Source organism: Lycorma delicatula, chromosome 6 (assembly GCF_047948215.1).
Source record: "Lycorma delicatula isolate Av1 chromosome 6, ASM4794821v1, whole genome shotgun sequence".
Taxonomy (NCBI): Eukaryota; Metazoa; Arthropoda; class Insecta; order Hemiptera; family Fulgoridae; genus Lycorma; species Lycorma delicatula.
The window spans coordinates 88,831,962-88,849,675 of NC_134460.1; the positions used below are offsets into that span (position 1 = coordinate 88,831,962).

Here is a 17,714-nt window from a genome sequence, read left to right on the forward strand (position 1 = left end):
TTAATAAAATAAAATAACAGTTCTACCTACTATTGTAAAAATTGTTTTTTTTTCAGTATCAATATTCTGTTTGTATAAAATCAAACTGAGCTAGATCATTCCTAAGTAAATTTAAAAAAAATAAATAACATTTACCGGTTAAGTTAGGGAGTTTACCCGAAAAATGACGCACAATTTTAGAATTCAACTTCAAATCACCTCTTTAATTTTATATTTAATATTTTAATACAATTTTAATTGTTATTGTAATTATGTTAAATTTAAATACTATCTTATTTTCCTTCTCGCAGTAGTTGTACTTCAAGTATGTATTCTTTCGTATCTGTTTTAGTGCCTAATATCCCTAAGGCCTTATTCGTAAGCAATACATAATTCTGTCATCTAATAAGAATCCTGCTAGCATTTTTACCATCATTCAGCAATATTTATCATCAATAAAATCTTTTATAGAAAATTATTTATCAAAATTAAATAACTGGCAATTGTTCCAAATAGTATATTATTCTTTTAAATCTCTTCTTCTAAGTTTACTTTCAACCACTTACTATTAAAATTTGATAAATACATTCTCCTTGAAGTATAACTGATATTTACCAAACACTTTACACGTGAAATACTATTCGTTACACTTTACTCCCTACACATTATTCGTTAATCGTCGTGAATGATAATTATTTTGCAGTAATAATAAACAGTTATACGGTCTTCTATGTAGATTCTCAAAATTAAGACTAGATTTAAAGTTAATTATCCAAAAAGCTATATATTTAAATCAGTATGAGTGTACTGAATCCGATATACGTTGAAAAAAAACCTATGATTTTATGTATTTAACGTTTTCATTAAACACTTACACGAGTAATATAAGTTTCAATTTATTTTTATTGTAATTCCAGAGGAACAATGATGAATATTATATAGTGGACTTTCGTTTCTATACGTTAAGGATGCACTAATCAAATTGGATGACTTGAAATGTAATTTTTTATACAAAAACTAGACACCTCCAACAGCAACAGTAATAATTGAAGAACATAAGAAAGAAGCCGTAATAAGAAAGTGAGTCGGATAAGGATGTTCCCTATCTCCGTTACTTTTTAATCTTTACATGGAACTAGCAGTTAATGATGTTAAAGAACAATTTAGATTCGGAGTAACAGTACAAGGGGAAAAGATAAAGATGCTACGATTTGCTGATGATATAGTAATTCTAGCCGAGAGTAATAGGATTTTGAAGAAACAATGAACGGCATAGATGAAGTTCTACGCAAGAACTATCGCATGAAAGTAAACAAGAACAAAAAAAAAGTAATGAAATGTAGTAGAAATAACAAAGATGGACCACTGAATGTGAAAATAGGAGGAGAAAAGATTATGGAGGTAGAAGAATTTTGTTATTTGGGAAGTAGAATTACTAAGGATGGACGAAGCAGGAGCGATATAAAATGCCGAATATCACAAGCGAAACGAGCCTTCAGTAAGAAATATAATTTGTTTACATCAAAAATTAATTTAAATGTCAGGAAAAGATTTTTGAAAGTATATGTTTGGAGTGTCGCTTTATATGGAAGTGAAACTTGGACGATCGGAGTATCTGAGAAGAAAAGATTAGAAGCTTTTGAAATGTGGTGCTACAGGAGAATGTTAAAAATCAGATGGGTGGATAAAGTGACAAATGAAGAGGTATTGCGGCAAATAGATGAAGAAAGAAGCATTTGGAAAAATATAGTTAAAAGAAGAGACAGACTTATAGGCCACATACTAAGGCACCCTGAAATAGTCGCTTTAATATTGGAAGGACAGGTAGAAGGAAAAAATTGTGTAGGCAGGCCACGTTTGGAATATGTAAAACAAATTGTTGGAGAGCTGCATCAAACCAGTCAAATGACTGAAGACAAAAAAAAAAGACACCTCCGATATACAAGAAACTACCAGAACGCAACTAAAAAGCCAGTAGAACAGAGATATGTACTACTACCAAATGTTTAAGTAGGTTTCCTTATATCAAAATTTATTATCCTCTTTTCTTTTTTATGTTAATATATTATTATATTGTTAGATAATATTTTACTCTAAGCCACGTAAGTGATGTTTCATAAATATTTATTTTTCTTTAACTATTTTTTAGAACTAAATAAAAGTTTAAAAAGTATATTACCAAGTAGTTTAAATAAAAATTACCACGTCACTATAATAATAATAATAAAATCAACTTAAAATACATTTTAGCCTCTTCAGCACGTCCTGAGATACTTCTTGAGCCTTCTTTACCGGGTAAAATCTTTTCCCCTTGCACTTCATTTTCATCCTATGCAACAAAAAATTGTTGTAGAGAGGAAACATCTAAGTATGTATGTAAGGGGAGCGAAAAATGACAGCCATGTTCGTTTGTACTCCTTGACACATGAACACCATGTTCGTTTTTTTGTCTTCAACATACGAGGAATAAATTTCGTCCCAACTAGGTGTATTCAAATTTTTTCCAACAAAAATCCTTGAAAAGTTTTTCTAATGACCTTCATGAATTTTTCGAACTTTAGCAAAATTTTTTTATGGTATGGTTCAAAGGATGTTAAGGTCATTTGTCGTCTCCAATAGATATTCTACTGTTTTTCAACTTGTTGGTTTATATCTGACCCCTGACCCATACCTTCATATTAAGAGCTGGTTACAAAATTTGATACACCTTTATACAAATTCTTGATTATACAGCTTTTTGAGTCTAGAACAGACCATAAACTAATTAGTCATATTTACAATCACTAATAATTATAATAAACGTTTTTTTATAAATAAATTTGATAAATTTGGCTTTCCACGGAAACGGTAATTAATAGACTTGTTTTGTTGTAACAACGTAAAATCATATATTAATTTTTTACCCTAAAACAATTAAATTTTGGAAATTGTTTTGATAGCACCTTTTATGAAGTTAACCTAAAAATGATGCTAGAAATATTTCCATTTTCCCACTTGAAATTTTTCTAACCAAACTAACAATTTGTCGCTATTTTATATTTCTGTAAACATCGTCCGATTTTAATGATGTTTGGTTGCAAAGCAGATATAAAATAATAAGCACATACCAGCTATTACAATATAATAATAATAATACAGAAATATTTATCATATTTTCTAACGTTTTTATAAATAAACTGTTTCCAAAAGTTCTAGTAAAAAATCCATTCCAGTAAATGGATTCTATATATGATTTATTGATAGCTCTACTCGTGTAAAGTAAAATGAATTTTATGAGAACAATATTGACAAACATTCTTTTGGAATAATGTTAGTATAAAGCTTTTACACTATTATTATTAACTAAAATAAATAATATTTATTTATTAGTTACGTGAGAAAAAATTGTGAGAAAAAGTAATTTCGGAATTAGGAGTACAAAGTAATAAAAGCAGTATTTACATAGCACATTTGATGTGTTGTTTGCATAAACATTCATTTGCAGGCGTTCTGCGATGTTTGAAGTCTACTATATTGAGTTGCTTGTTCCTTGTGTTATATAACAGTTGTGTGCATTACCTTAAGTCGTTTTTTTTTTAATCAGAATGTTTTTCTTTTGGAAAAAAAAGAAAACGAATGTGGTATTTTTCATTAAAATTTTTATTAATAATAACTGCAGTAATAATTTTTATAAAATTAATACAAATGAAAATATTTTAAAAAAATTTATAACAATATTACAAATTAATTTTAAAAATATTAAAATCATTATTTAAATTTAATTGTTTATGTTTAGCATATATTTACTTTTCACAATACAAATGAAGAGCTTGCAAATAAACTACAAACCAAGATTTCGCTCCAAAAACAGTTTGTAAAAAAAAAAAATCTACTTAAAATGTAAACCAAGATTGCCATTCCAATGACTGAACCTTAATCATTATAGGATAGTAGTAATGATAGTATTAATCATTATAGATAGTATTAATTTAAAAAAAATTAAAAATAGCACAAACAAATTAATAAGCAATATTAATTGACAGGTAAAGTGAGTAAACAACAAAAGAAATATTTTTATTGGGATTTTTTTAATATAAATAGAAGATAAAGTAAAAAAATAAATACAATTACCGTTGTCTTTCTCAGCATTTTCAGTAGAATACATAAAATTTCGTTTTAAAATATTTAAAGCTTCAATCCAGTCAGTCTATCATGAATTTGTACGCCTCTTTTATAGAGTGAATAAAGTTTATCTGAAGAAAGATAGACATCACGATGTTTCAAAAAGTTATCTCCACTCAGAAACAAAATTTTAAAGGTAAGGTAACAGTTTAATTTTCATATGTTTGAAAACGTTCATAAAAGGATTTTTAACAAATTTAGATTTCATACAAACTATTTGATATTGATCCAAATCGGTTTTCATCGTTGTTCAACAATGAAGTTTCTGCTTCACTTTTGATGACGTAAGTTTCCAACTATCTAAATCCGGTTTATTAAGTCCATTGTTTTAAATAATATTTTTTTCAAAGATGGCATATTTAAAAATATTCTTTACTCTCTTATTATGCGGAGTGCAATATGCAATTTATCCAAACTTTCTTCGATCTTTATCTGTTGTTTTCAAGTAAGGATATTTCACTGCATTTGTTAATTTTTTGCCGATTCTTTTTTGTATGTAATCAATGGTCCTTCTAGTAAAACCTTAGGTTTTAGATTCATATTTATTTATCTACAACCTGTAGATCATTCGCTCTGAAAACTAGCATTAAAAGCCGCCATCTTATGTGGTATAGGAGAAAAAACCTCGTTGATGATATACTTATCATTATGTATATTTCTTCGGTGTATAACAAAGTATTTTTTTCGTTATAAATTTAACTTTACTTCAAAAATGGTAACATATATTTAATTTCGCTTTTACAGATAAATTTAATGGTTTATTTTTATTTTGGTAAATTTTTTAACATAATTCTCAATGTAAGAAATGTCAAAAACAACAAAAAATATTTTTAGTTTATCTCGACCACCAGACTTACAGAAAATCTTGAAATTCTCTTTTACTTTTCATTTTTAGCTTACCCGTGAGAAGGTTAGTTAGAATTGTAGATAGGGAGTTAGTTACGTTTTGCTATTCCAGCTATTTTTTTTATAAAGTTCATCATTAAATTGAAAGAATTTTCATACATAAACCTGTTTTCTTTAAATATTCCTCTATTTTACAATCAATAGACTGGGCGATGAACGAGACCTATAAAATTTTCATTGTTTCCTTAATGAGAATGCTTGGATACAGTGTAGTCACAACGAAACATACAATTATTTCACCAACCTGTAAAAGTTTCGTATGGTTTGTCAGGTTCTGAGACAGTACAGTATTAAATACCAACAACTAGAAAATCACGTCAATCACTTACCGATCAATCTGCTTGATAACAACGGCGACGTCCCAGGGTTGAAACGTCTCCATGTGTTTGACGAAGGGGCTACTAATAAACCGTTTGTAGTTACTATCGCCAAATCTAATGATGTTACTTTTGTTTACTTCTTTAATCTTTTGTTTACAGCTACACTTTTTATTGCTCTTGTCAATTTCTACATTGTTGTATCTATCTACTCACTGTCGCTAAATTATTTATTGTTTTTAATGACTATTTATTTATTTATTGTTTGTTTTTATGGACTGTGAAGTAAAGTCTTTACTAATCAACTTTAATAACATTTTGTTTACTGAAAAATTTTGTTTTGGATTAACTTATTATTGGAGTTCCTTAAGAACCTCTTATCATGTGCTTATTATCAAACGATTTGCTTATGTTTCCACTTAAGAAGCTTTAAATAATTACTTATTAGATCAAAGTAATTAAAAAAAAAAAAATTGGAAAACCACCATAATTATATACTTTCTTCGTAGTATTTTATGATAATGATTGTTTAACAATCGAAATTAAAATTTAGTAAATTTAGTTTGTACGTAAAATTATTTTGTAAAATATTTTTGGGGCATAACTTATTTTGCAATCTAATCTTTTCTTGCTGAAATAACTGTTTTTTATTAAGGTAAACAATGAATCTTTAAGTCTCTATATTTTACAGATTTTTTCTTTTTTTGAGCTCAGTAAAGCATTTCTATCTACAATACTTGATAATTTTCAGAATTTTGGGAATATAAACGAATCCCCATGATTCAGCTTCATCTTCGTAAGCATGGTTTGAAAGAAAATTCTGAAATGTTTTTCATAAAATTTCTTATTCAGATGATTTGCAAAGTCTAGCTTTTATGCAGCTAATTGTCCATCGAGATCAAATTTTCAACCTTTGCCCTTTTACAGGAGGTTTTTTTAAAGGGTTTTTGTCTATATATTACTTCAAGCTTCTAACACAAGTTTACAAGATTTATGGAAATTTGAGATAAAACTCTAATCCCGATTAAAAGTCTTTGGTCTTTGAAATTCCTGAAAATGTTTGTATTATTGAAGGAAATATTCCAAACCCAGGGTAAGGGAATACCTCTCCCAGGTTTTAACTTACCTTCTGATCTCGTCATCCCTTTACGATTCCTCTTTAACTTAATTCTAGTGGTTGGTTGTTTTCCTGTATCCATGTTATAAAGAGTTATACTACATAAAATATTTTTCATAAATTCAAGATCTATATTTAACAAATTTATTTAAGACGTAAATTTAAATTTCCCAGGAACATTCGTCCAATCCTGGGAAATGATAATGAAGTTTTGGACCAGGTGTTTTTATTTCTTAGAACTATTAGCATTTTACATACTTTTTAATAGTGTTATGTATTTTTTTACTGTTATGTATTTCATTTAAAGTTTTTATTTTCTTCTGATATTTGAGAAGGTGCCTTTTACAATCCTCTCGGAGTTCGTTAAATTTATTTTAGTTCTATATATATATATATATATATATATATATATATATATATATATATATATATAATTGTTATTTTAAAGTTTTTAATCTGTGGTAGTAGTTATATTTATTTTTTTTAATGATATTTTTTTTCTGTGTTTTGTTAAGTTTTAGTTTTTTAATATTTTAGTTTTTAACCTAGGTTTAGTTTTTTATGTTAATTTTTTAGTCTTCCCGTTATCCGAGTTGGGACCCTTTACACCCTTCTTGGACTTCTTCTTTTTATTTTCAATTAAATTTTATATTTTTAGTTTTACACTTATTTTTAATTTTAGTTTTACAGCTGTGATATTAATTTTAAGTGGTTTTTTAAAAAAAAAACTTTAGTTGTGATATTAGTTGTATGTTTTTGTTTAATTTTTTAGTTTTTAAGATAGTTCTAGTTTTTTTTTTAGCTATTTTTTTTCTTCTATAAAATTTTATTCCGGACGATGATAACGCCAAAGCGTTTTTCGCCTACCAATACCCCTCATAAAAAAAAAATTTATTTTTTGTGTTAAATCTCTCCATACTTGTGACATTGTGCTTTGTGATTTTATTATCTACATAGCAAAGTTTTGCAATAAATATATTTAAATTATTAATAAATCTCTTTATAAATATATTAATATTTATAAAGCTGGTATTATAAATACCGTGTTGCGAAAAAAAATTGACATATATTAAAAATTATACTGAAATTATTTCAGTTCATATCTGTATGAAATTACGTTCACTGAGCTTGCTTGATATTTTTTTTTTTTTTTTTAATTTTATTTTGTATAGCTTTTTTACACCTAAATTTTACAATTTTTAGATTGTAAAAATTTGGATTTTTAGATCATTTATCTTCTCTGATGTTTTAACCTATATTGCATCAAACATAGGGATATGCATATTCTCATTTGGGAAAGCCACTATACTTAAACAATGGACTGACGCAAATTCTGTCCACACATGTACGTGTTATTAAATTTATATAAGAAGTTAAACAATACGTAGAATTGTATTAGACAAGGAAAATGAAATACGACAAAGATAAGAGCGAATGAGCTATATCGAGAGAAAGTGTAACGGACAGAGAGAGAGTACGTGTGAGCGAGTGGTGAGTGAGAAGAATGGAGAAACGTCAGCGTCGTTTGGTCAGCTGTTTCTGTTGGTTTGAGTGGTCGGTTCTTGTGACGTCATTTTTGATAGATGATGTTACTAGTCGTAAATCATAGTCCAGTTTTTGCACTTTAATTCAAGACAACAACCAACTACGATCTCTTATCTGCCTACTTCCTTACCCTTACCTCTTGCACGTTCTTCTTATCGTCTTTCGCCTTAAATATGAATAGTGCTAAACCTCTAACTCTATGAAATATATCATCGAAATTAATTAAGTTGTATTAAGTTTATACGACTATGAAAATAGTCCAACTATGAAAATATTCCTACCTAAGTGACAATTAAGGTTTTGGCCAAGAAAATTGAAAATATGTTAATTTCGTTTAAAAAACGTATATATAAAAATTTCAATGCTTTTTAATTATAAATATTAACTTTTGTTGGGCTATAATTTAATAACCACTACAATAACATATAAATTACTGAAAAGTAGGTGAACACTTCAGAGTTTGAAGCTTTCAAATTGGTTTCAAGCAGAAGATGAGATTTAATTATTAGTATCACTATCCACTAGTTGCTAATTACAGTAAATTTTAACCGTAATTTGTTTACAATAGAAATTTCTGTTAACTTTTATCTGATTATGCCATTCTGAATTCATCCTTTGAATAGCTTCCTTCAATTCTATTCTTTCGCTTAGGAAAAAAGTACAATTTTTATAATATATAAATGCGAAAATTTGTGGAGGTTCTGTCCGTTTGCAACAGCATCACGCGAGAACCAACCGTCCGATTGATTTCAAATTTTTAGGATACATTCGATTTATCCTAGGGAAGGTTTTAAGCCATATATCGAGGCCTCCTTGGGGGGTGAATTTGTGAATCTTTCCTCTGGACGACGACCTAATACCGTTTTTGATTTCGTTTTTCGACATAAAAAGAATAGACTACGCGTTTTATAACATATTTGATTTTCAGCTTTCAACCTTGATCCATTCCGGAGATATGGGAAATTCCAAGGTAATGGAAAGAGGACGCAAATTGGATATGCTCATCTACAGCAGGAGTTTCTATGTCAAAAACGAGGGAAACACTGGAGAAAAAAGAGCTTTTCAGACATAGATTGTTTTTTATCTGTATTCTCACAACCTTTAGGATAACGAATGTAGCAAAGATCCAGCTGGCTTGACAGTCAAGGATGATTTCTCGAGCAAAACTGGACCTAACCAGCTAGTACTGTATAAAAATATACAATTTCAGGTTATAGGTTTTTTCGTGACCCATTAAAGTAGCCCAAGACTAAGTATGCCCGATAAAATAGTCAATTCTAAAATAGCTCAACACTAAATAGCTCTGAAAAAAAACCCCGAAAAATTTGTATGTTTAACATTAATTAGACGAGATTAGCCAGCGTAGGTTATGTTGGGCTTAAATTTAAACTTCCTTTTTTTACGAGGGTTTCTCGTAATCTATTTTCCTTAGAAATTAGTATTGGGTGATTTTTTTTAAATTTATAGTTATCATTTCGAACCCTACCATTGATTATCTGTGTTTGTACACATATCAGAAAAGATCCGCATAAGCAAATATTTGGGTGTTTCACCGAAGTATTTGGTATGTGTCGACATTCACCGAAGACATCGACATTTGCCAGATGTCAGTGTTTCACGGTAACATATATATATTATATATACGTATTCATCAGGAAGTTCCGGGTTCGAATCCCGATCAGGCATTTTATTCTCATACGCTATAAATTTCCATTTTCATATCCCCATGTACGTATTCATGTTCCTTGATTTAATCATCATCAAGCAAAATATGCCTTAAGCTATTTCTTCGGGGCTATTTTGTCGGAGCTATTTAGCCTAGGGCTATTTTAGAATAGGTTATTTTGTCTGGGCTATTTTGACGGGATACCTTTCTTATTAGATGTTCAATCCGTAGAACGGCTTGTGTCGTATCATCTGCTCGACTCTTATCGCTGACTTCCTCTTTTCATTTCAACGTAATTTCTGCACACTGAAACTACATATTAAAAGTAGGGTTTTCCTTGATAATTTTCTTTAAATTTAATCGGTGGGCTTTCCACCGATTTCTTTAAAATTAGTTTAACCATCCATTCACGCCTTAAGATATAAATAATTAATTTTGTTCGGTTTTGCATCTCTTTTACATATCATTATTTTCTCATACACTCAAATAAACTTCTTATCGGTTATATTTTTTCTTCAGGTTACCTTTCCTACTCTTCACTATAACAATATGAAATAAAGTAAGGCATGTTTTTGTTTTTCCTTGTCCTCCAACTTTTACATCTATAAGATGCAACAGTCCAGGTGTACTTTTTTTAATAATCTCTATCCTTTTCCACCAATTAATGTTGGTTTTTTTCTTTTACCGATCCTTGCACTATTTATTATTTTACTTCACAAAGAAGTAGATATATTTACATCTTTAATATTTTGCCAATAAATATTTTCCTTGTCTTTATCCGCAAAAATATATTTTACATGTTCTATAAAATCTTCACTTTTTTTTAAAGGGGAAAAATGTAAGGTTTAATTCATAGTAGATTATGAAACATCGGTAGACTTAAATTTATAAATAATTTTATGTAATTTTGTTTTCCTTTTATTTAATTTAGTAGGAATGGAGTGGTTCAAAAATAATTTAAAAAAATATGTAACCTATTTTTACCGTTGTATACTTTATTTACTCATAAATTTTTTCTGCGTGAAATGCCGATCTTTAATGTATCAAAATTTTAATTGCTTTCTAATTCTACAGAATTTGTTTAATTATTTCACTTTTTTATTGTAGAAGAATGTTATTAATTTTAGACATTAATTAAATATAAAATTATATTTAAATAAATTTCCTCCTATAAATCGTTTTTAGAATATTTCTTAGGAAATTGTGTTAAAGGATTTTACAGTTATATTACAGACATTGTGTTTAGATAATATCCATTTTGAGGTAGTACTTTCATTAGGGTATCAAATTTATTCTTTTTTGTATTATTGTTTTTCCCCCCAAGGTGTTTTGTCGTCTCAGTAAAATTTTTGTGTTATAGTTAATACGTTTATGTTTGTATATTCTGATTTTATAACGCGTTTAATAATATATTTATTACATTTTATTGTAGCTAAAACATCCATGAATTGATTCTGTAAGTTGTATCATGAAGTATTTAATATTATTCACCATTAAATAAATTAATAATGTACTTAATTTTAAATTATTAATTTATCTCGATTTGATTATTAATCTTTAATACTACATAGACGAGTTGTTTTAAAATCACTCATTTAAACATTTCATTAGCATTTATTTTAGATCATGATTTAATCCCGTAAAATAAATTAGGGTCATAGGATTGTAATCGGTTAATTTATTATATTAAATTACTCTACTATGAATAATGTTGTAATGAAACACTTTTTAAGTACAATTAATTTATAAAGGAGATTACAGTTGCTCTAGAAATAGATTCAGTTTAAACTAATAAAAGGTTCTGATGTGAAAGGATAGCAGTTTTATTACAGGTATACTCGATCGACTAACAGCATATTCCTCAAGCACGTACTGGCTAAAAATAAATACGTCAGTCAGTACCATGGTTACAGGAAATCCTTCAAGTACTACTATTTTAAACATACTGATATTCATAAAATATTAAGAAAAGTTTATATTTTTTAAGAAACAGATTTTAACATTTTACAATATTATTTATTATCTAGACATCTTAAACTAATTATCCGATTATTCTACACTAATTCTATTGTTCTATTTCTTTATTTTTAATTCTGAATACAGCAACAATATGTGATATGGTCATACCAAGACGTTTTAAAATATGATAATTAAATATAAAGTTCCGATTTTTAGAATTTTTAGTAAATTATTATTTTTTTTTAAATTTTATTCTGAGTTTTCCTTTCTATAAAAGAAAGAATGCTGATTGATATGGAACCAGTTAATTTGTAAATATTCAGGTAATATCTTCAATTAGTTAGAATTTCAAGACTTTTGTATCTTCGCGTTTGAAGATAATTAAATCGATAGATCAAAAGTAACTGAACATGTCTAGTTATACTGCTAATACACGCATTATTCAGAATTGATTTTTGAAAATCCAACTGATCTATAACGTTATATCTGAGAGTTGTAGAATTGCGTAATGATCACCATTTTATCAATAACGAATGAATTGAACAATATCTCAAAATCTTCACTGGAAAGCTTTATAATGGTTATATTAGTTTCGATGGTAAATACGCGGAAAAATTTGTAATATTCAGTGCTTGTAAACAAAAAAAACAAAAAAAAAAAAAAAAAAAATAACAGTTATGATAGTTGATAGTATTTCCAATCAGGATTTGAATTTCCAAAATTTAAATGGTGGAAATGGTTTTTTTTATAAAAAAAGAAAACTTTTTATTTTTTTAGCTTCCAGGACCACCGTTAGGAATTGTTTCAGAGGATGAGATGAAATGGCAATTTTGTAGCGTGTAAAAATGCCATGCCTAACCGGGATTCAAACCCGGGTCCTCTGGATGAAACGTCTGCCGTTAGTTTAATGTGGCAGAGGAGAACCCTGCAGTAAGTTTACTGTTGGCTTTCGTGGGTTTAAAAATAAAAGATTATTATAAATACAAGGAGAAAAAATTTATTATACGTCAGTTGGAATTAAAACCAAATATATATTTGTCGGCTACCGAAAAAAAAACACTTCATTTTGAGTTTTGATAATCATATAAAATAGAATTCAAAAAAAAATAAAATTATGTGTCTAATTAAGAATTATTCTTTTCTAAAAAATCAAATTTGAACTATTTTTACTCCTTTTTTGTGTCCATTTTGCAGCTCTATTACTTTCACAAAATATTATTTTTCTCCCCCCTCCAAATAATCTATTTAGTGAAAATATGGTCAAATCTGAAAATCCACGATCAATAATTACATTTCAAGTTGCTTCATCAATTTATTTTCCTTTTAAAAAATTGTATCTTCATTATTAAAATTACAAAAAAAAATTGATGTAATTCGGATATTCAGAGTAAAATTACGCAAAAATAAGTTTAAGAAAAATTGTCAGTTATTCAATAAAATTAGTTTAAAAACTTAGGATTAATAATACAATATATTTCAACATCCCAAATAGCCTTAGTTCATGCTCGGAAGAACTCAGTCACCTTGTTTTTCTAAATACTTTTCTTATTTTTACGAAGAAGCAGGTTCATATTACGTTTCTTGCAAACCAGTTGTTTTTTTTCTTTGTTGATCTATCCTTAGCTAATTAAAATTAAAATTAAAAATTACAAAATAATTTTTTTATATTTATTTCGTAATATGTACGTTAAAATCTGTTCAACTAATGAATAATAAGCACCCCCCTCCACCCCCAGGACCCAATGAGAGGAGGATGACATGTATAACGAGTAAGTGAGGTATACTCTTGTACAGACGCAGGCCGACTATTCCTGAGATGTATGTTAAATGTTATTGAACCCCAACCACCAAAGTACACTGGTATTCACAGTCTATTATTCAAACCCGTATAAATGCAGCTAACTTTTACTAGGATTCGAACATCAGAACCTTCGACTTAGAAAATCAGCTGTTAAAAAGATGATTTTGATAAAGTTTCATCACTAAACCACACCAATGGGCGAAATAAACTTTAAAAAAAAATTAAACAATATATAAAATACAAAAATATTAATTCTGAGTTGGGAGCCAAGTTAGGGCTTAGTTTTTATTACCAATATTATTCTTTTACTAACATTTTTAAGTTTACTTCATTTGATATTACTTCTTTTTCCTGTTTAGCCTCCGGAAATGTCGTTCAGGTATTACTTCAGAGGATGAATGCGGATGATATGTATGAGTGTAAATGATGTGTAGTCTTGTACAGTCTCAGTTCGACCATTCCTGAGATGTTTGATTAATTGAAACCCAACCACCAGAGAACACCGGTATCCACGATCTAGTATTAAAATCTGTATAAAAGTAACATTTGATATTGCTAAATCTCCGAATTCTGACGCTTTCACAAAGTAGTTCTACAAAAAAAAAATATATATATTTAAAATAGGGACTTTTATTGTTTCCCTCATCAAATTTCAGGTCTTTTAGAGACCAGCTCGACAGAAGCTGGAGCTAGAGCTTTCGACAAAGGCGGGTCTTAAAAAAACTACATATTTCTTTCTCATGTTATATCTTTCAGTTTTATTTTCAATTGCTGTCAAATTTAACTAAAATTGTTGTTCTTTCATCCAATTCTGCAAGACATTCCAATATTTTTGTTTAAAATTTTTTATTCATGGATGTTCGAGAATTATGAAATTTTTTGAGGAAAATTTCAAAAATAAATACCATTAGTTATGAAGTTTTTGTAAGGTTTTTATCATACTTACTTATAAAGAACACAAAAATTTAAATGAATTTTGTAACTCTTCATTACTTTGTTTAGCTACCTCGATCTGCTTTGATTTTATAGACGACATATTTTACCGTTACTATACAGAGTGATGGTATTAAAGTATGGAAACTGCTTCATATTTCATACTTGTGGGATACATTTTAACATATTTAAACTGAGGGAAGCATTTTGAACATTTTTGCAGAATGGTTTGCCTTCGAAATGTATTGTATTACGTTATTTAGGACCGAAAAGATTTAAAAGAGTGTTAAAATTAAACATGATGTTAAATAAAGAAATATCAGCTGACCTAGCCATTTAATTTATATGTTGGAAATTATTACTTACTAAATAAACGGTTAATAAAACGTTTTTACTAACTAAATGAAACTTAATTAATTACTTTTATACGGACTTGAATGCCAGATCGTGGATACCGGTGTTCTTTGGTGGTTGTGTTTTCAATATGGCGGATATAAATTTCAAACATACCATAGAGCAGTAATTTTGTTACAACGTAAATCCGCAATTGTTTCTTCTTCCTATTATCCCTCAGTTTTGAAATATGAAGCCGTATGATACTTTAATATACTACTGCATTCGTATATCATAACAGAATGGAAATTCATCGATTTTTCGTATTTTTTATAAAGTAGCCTTGTTATGTTTTATGAGATAAAAATGTTTTTAGGTTAAATAAGTTGAATGTTTTTGTTCTGTTTCTGTTAATTTTATTTATTATAGGCACATAAATATTTAATATATTTAAGTACTGTTTTAATACAACGTTAAAATTTAAAATAATTTTTCTTTCCTGTCATCATAGCTCAGTGTTATGCTGTAAGAAAAAAATGATTTTAATCGATTAAAAAAACGGTATGAGCTTTTTTTGTATTTCTCGAGTTTCATGATCAGGAACCCAATAAACAAAAAAAAGTAGAGGGCGATGTTCATACGTTCATGCGTTGCGTATTTGAAGTTTAATAACTGTTGGCTGGATAAACCGATTTTGATGAAATTTTGTACAGATACTCATGAATACGGAAAAACTTTTTGATAAAATTTTGGGGGTCAATATCTCTATGGAGTACGGAGGGGTGTTTAGGTATCATTTTGCAAACATAAGCCCACTTTATAATAAGCTTATTAGATGCGTCCTTTTTATTTACCATTTTTAAAACATTTAGCTTCAAAATTTCCCCTTCCCAAAAAATCAAAAAAAAATCTATTTATTGAATATTTTTTAATATCTTTATAGACACAGTAGTAATGCAAGTAACCAAAAAAAAAAACAAATACTTTTGATTGCAATATTGTGGGGAGGGCCGATCAAAGTTTAAATATAACGATTTAAAAAACTTTTTCAATTTAAAAAACTTTCTTATAATTAAATTTTAAATAATAAAATTTAATAATAATATTACTATAAAATTTTATCATAATTCATCCCCCCCACCGAAAAAAATCTTAGATAACTTTTTATTGATTGAAAATTTAATAGTGGAGCTTTTATTGGTTCTTCCATTTAACATAGTAAACGTAGTAAAATCAAAAGAATTTCTTGGAATGAGATTTTGGAGGTGGGAAAGCAAAAAGCAATTAAAAAATCCCGATTTTTTATATTTAACACTTTTTTGGTTTATTTAAACATTTAATGATAATCATAAAACTTATAAAATAACCGTCTTAACATAAGATTATCATAAAACTTTTATGATAAACATAATGCTTCATCATCAATTAGCCCCTCCTCAAAATAAATTTTAGGTAACTTTTTTCGTCTATAATTATTTTTCAATTTTATAAAAATAAATAATAATCAATGCCAGCGAAGTATGTTGTCAGCTTTTTATTTACTTTAAAATAAAAAATTTTAAAAATTCTTATTTCATTGAAAAATTGCATGATTACCTGTAATTTTTTTTTTGTTATCAAAGTAAAAAAGGCGTGGAATTGAATAGGGTAAATAATTTAGACTACCTATCATTTTTGTTTAATTTAGTATTATTTAAAAAACTAATTTTTTGTTAAGACAACTAGCGCTGTCCAGTTCAAACGAGGTAGGTCAGCATAATTTTGTATATACGTAAAGATACTTTCACTTTATTGTAATAGACAGCAAAAAATTAAAATTATTCTTACTGTAAAATTTTTAATTTTCAATATTCTTTCAAATTCAAGTTAAAATAATAGAATTTCATATAAAGATGATTATGTTAGGCCTAATTCAGTAACAAACTTTAGTAATGAATTTTCTGGAGGGTTTGCTCGGATGTTAATAAAGTTGCCAAACAAGGTCGTTTAACTAAAACGCCGTAAAGTGGTCGGTCACAGTAGCATATAGAACTTGTTGTTAACAGTTATAAAGTTTAAAGCTTTTGCCATCAATCGTCCTAAAAGTTTTACTAAAGGTAAAAACTGTTTTTAGAACCCATTTTATTTATTTTCTTTGCATAGTTTTTATTTTCGAAAATTTATTAGCGGCAGAAAATGTTACGTGTACACTCGTAGTGTTATATAAACACACCTATGCGCACCTATAGTGTTATACGGTCTTGAAAGCACTGATTGTTAGCTATTATCTGTTGCTAGAGGCTTTCTTTAACCCTGTTGCGTTGCGTCAGTTTGCTCCGAGCAATATCAAATTTCATTTCGTTGATGGTCTTTGCCTCCCTCTAACCTAGTTCTTCACCCGCCTCTACGTTTCTTTTTCTTCTGTTTTTATCAAACTATAACACTTTTTATTTAATAAAAGCATTCTTATCTAGCACCGTACCCTTCATTCTCAATAAAATTGTTCGTTTTTTTTTTTAAATTAAATTTATTAATTATTTTTATTAGTTATAAAAATGTTTATAAACGTCGTATAATTTATTTATTGTATTAATAAAAAATATTTAACTTCTACTGTTATTAATTTTTTTAATCGTTTATCTATTTTATCTTTTTCAATTTAATAAAAATGATTTAATAATTTTAATTAGAAATACTCTGGGTTAACATAGCTTCTACGTTAATGGAAACTATGTAAAAAACAAAAATTAAGGAGGCTTAATTTTATTTTTTTTTAGTCACCAGTCAGTTAACTAATATGACCCTATTTTTGGGTCATATTCTTTAACTCACAGTGGGCTTTTCACTTTGGGCTTTTCTTTAACTCACAGTGGTTGTTTTTCTATGTTTGTCGTCAAATCTTCCATCCTTAATTTAACATACTTCCTGACATTGCCGATTGATGAAATTTTGCATACTTACTAAGGTCGGGTGACAGTATAATATTCCACCATTACTTTTGCAAACATTCCCCCGTAT

The 17,714-nt window shown here is 28.0% G+C and overlaps 1 protein-coding gene across 1 annotated transcript in view; it reads left to right on the forward strand.

The window, feature by feature from the left end:
• tutl (immunoglobulin superfamily member turtle) overlaps window positions 1-17,714 on the forward strand; it is a 569,464-nt gene that overhangs the window by 215,784 nt on the left and 335,966 nt on the right. The gene's annotated exons all lie outside the window — the stretch shown is intronic.